General features: G+C 36.7%; 1 non-coding gene across 1 annotated transcript; it reads left to right on the forward strand.

The window, feature by feature from the left end:
* The first annotated feature begins 1,678 nt into the window (after positions 1 to 1,678).
* On the forward strand, positions 1,679 to 1,816 carry LOC117021868 (small nucleolar RNA SNORA53). Its single transcript, XR_004422953.1, has one exon. It is a non-coding gene; the product is annotated as a small nucleolar RNA SNORA53 (small nucleolar RNA).
* The last annotated feature ends 1,327 nt before the right edge of the window (positions 1,817 to 3,143 follow it).

The following is a 3,143-nucleotide window of genomic DNA, read 5'->3' on the forward strand; positions in this document are numbered from 1 at the left end:
ATATTTTTGGTTTAAAGAAATTCTGCCCATAACCACAACCTGATACTGGAGGAAAACAAAGTTATCCAAGACTAGAAATCATTATTTGTACTTAACAAGGAAGAAGAAAATGAATGTGAACAATTTTCCCTTTAGATTTAACCACAGTTCAAACATTCTAGAATAAAGAGCACTCTGCGGTAAAATTAAGAATGTTCCTTCCACAATTATTTATCTACAGTCTCATTCCTTCTAATAATAAAACTACTTAGACTAGTGCTTGTCAGAGTTTATAGTGCATATAAAACACACAGCGATCTTGTTAAAATGCAGCTTCTGATGCAGGGGACCTGGGGTGGGGCGAGAGATCCTGCATTTCTAACAAGCTTCCAGGTGAGGCTCATGGTGCTGGATGATGGACCACAATTTCAGCAGCAAGGATGTAGGGTACAATTACGTTCAGCACTTTCCGGACAAGAATAGCCTGTGCCCGTGTGTGTTAATAGGTATCTGATGGCCTCCAGTTGAATCTTAAGAGTATGAATATTTCTTAATTGTATTTTGACTTATCTTAATACACTTAGATGAGTTACTAAATTTTTTTTTTGGTAAAATCAACCATTTCCTGAAATTCATATTACATCTTTTCCTCAATTAATCCAAAGTATAATATTCTAGCTATCCATTGCTGTATAACAAACTTTCCCAAAACTTAGTGGCTTCAAACAACAGTAATTTCATTCTATCTCACAATTTTGTGGGCCTAAAATTGAGGCAGGCGTTGCCTGAGGTCACCAATGATATTCAGTTGGCAGGTAGTCTGATCACAAGGGTCCCCGGTGTCTTTGTTGACATGTCTAGAGCAGTGGCCAGAAGGCTGAGCCCATCAGGGTTCCTTTGCAATTCCATGGTTTCAGAGCCTCTCTAGATGGCCTTATCTGCAGGGCAACTGGACATCTTACATGTTTCAGGCTTCAAATCAGGTGAGAGCTGCCGCCCACTTAAAATAGAGGCATGGCATCACTTCCACAATACTCTATTAGTGAAAGCCATTATAGGCCAGGCAAGGTTCCAGAGAAGTAGAAACAGACCCTTCTTCTGAACAGGAGGAGTGTCAGGGAACGTGCAGCCATCTTGAACCTCCCACAGTTAGCTAATATCAAAGAGCAAATCAATGTCATGGAATCAATGCACATCTGTGTATTTGTTGGCAGGGATAGAAAGGATTGGCATATTTATATTGATCTTTTTCTGTATAAAATGAGTCATATATTAAAATTGAATTTGTGTCTCTCTTTGCTTCACTTGACTATTGTACGCAAGATAGAACACATTTAGGTTTGCAAATATATTTACTCATATTGAGAAATGTATACAATCTTTCTAGGTCTCAGTTTTCTTATTACTAAATTGAGAGTGAGAACTTACCTGATTTCCTAAGGCTCCTTAGAACTCCATGATTCTAAGATATTTAATCTGTCATCTCATGTAATATAGTTTTAGTTGTTTTTTTAATATTTAATGTCTCAAAAGTATATCAAGCCAAACAAAAATGTATATATGTGTACATGTATATATTATTACACATATAATTACCTATTTATACCCTCTCTGCCTTGTCTTTATTTCCAGCAAGTTCTTCAAGAGCTTCTGCATAATTTAAGTACTGCTTATTTAAAGATTTACCACTTTAATTATAGACATTCTCCATCTTTGAAGATCCTTTAATTGGCATGTGAGATAAACATACCTGCATGTTAGTCTTAGGTTCTGATGGAAATGACATGCAATTGTGCTGCCATTTTTTACTATAGGACTTGACTGGTGTGCAGACACTTAAAAAAAAAAAAAACTCCTTTATATGTTTAGGGAAATAGTACAGCTCATTCCAGCCCATATAATTTGTTTATATAACATAATTTTAAAGCTTACGTAAAACATCCTTCAGTGCAAATTATCAGTGACTATTTTAAATCCTTTAACCTTCTCATAATTCCTATAAAGCGTTCTCTTGTAATTATAATTTCCAAAAAGTTAGAACATAAAAAATCTCATCTACCACCTTGAGCCCATTCTAAAAAGGGGTGATAGTGAATATTGGGTTGGCATTAAGACCTAGAATAGACAGGCAAAAGGGTTTTGTTATCGTAAAAATGTCAAAATATCTAGCCATTTAAATACACATTGACTTTTCAAAGGAGTAAAAAAAAAAAAATTTGTAACGCGGGATTCAAAAATAAAAGGGCTGGGATTAGGAGAACGTCTTCAGATTCATGGATGCAGGCAAGAAGCAAGATACCAGATGAGAATAACATACCAAATGAAAGAGGAAAGGATTGGGGGAGGAAAAAACCCACGCAGAACAAGAGGAGAAAATATGGAACTGAGCAGTCAATGCCAGCCAGAGGTTGCAGGAGCCACACAGGAAAAGCAAATGCTCATGAAAAGCAGGGACTGGAAGCTCCAACCAAGGTTTGCACACAGCACGGCTGCTGACAGTATCATCCATCCTTTTTAGGCTGTAAAATGGATGCCTACTTAAGGTAGTTCTTAAATATACATTGTTTTATCCCCAAATTTGGAAAGTACCTGTGATGGGCTAAATTGTTCTCCCCCAAAATGCATATGATGAATCTCTTTAACGCTTTGTACCTCAGAACATCATTGTATTTGAGACAAGTCTAAAAAACAAAGTTGATTTTGAAGAACTGAGGCATAATTTGAGTGTTGTAGAGGAGGTAGTGGTGAATAGGGGATGGGGGCTATTGAGGAACAGAGGAGTATTTTTCACACCCTGGAAATGATGTCTTACGGCCTCTCAGTCCCAAGCCATCATTTTTTCTAACGCTCTCGCTTCTGATTTTTACTTGTTGTCTTTAATAGGCAGAGTCTGTGAGCTAAATATTTTTTGTTTACCCGAGGATGCTAAACTGCACCAAGTCATTAAGCTCATCCTACAGGTTCCTGAACGTGGATTGAATAAAACCAGAATCATACGAGTCAGTTATAATGCAGTTGATATACATTGCTAGCTTCATAATTTATAGTTCCTGTCACTTACATGGAGGACACCAGGAAAATTTTTACTTATTATTTTACTTTATTCTGATATATTGTACTACAAAATCAGTTCTTTGCTTAAAGAAAGTAGGGGGGAAAATGTG

The sequence above is a fragment of the Rhinolophus ferrumequinum genome, chromosome 4, assembly GCF_004115265.2.
Source record: "Rhinolophus ferrumequinum isolate MPI-CBG mRhiFer1 chromosome 4, mRhiFer1_v1.p, whole genome shotgun sequence".
NCBI lineage: Eukaryota > Metazoa > Chordata > Mammalia > Chiroptera > Rhinolophidae > Rhinolophus > Rhinolophus ferrumequinum.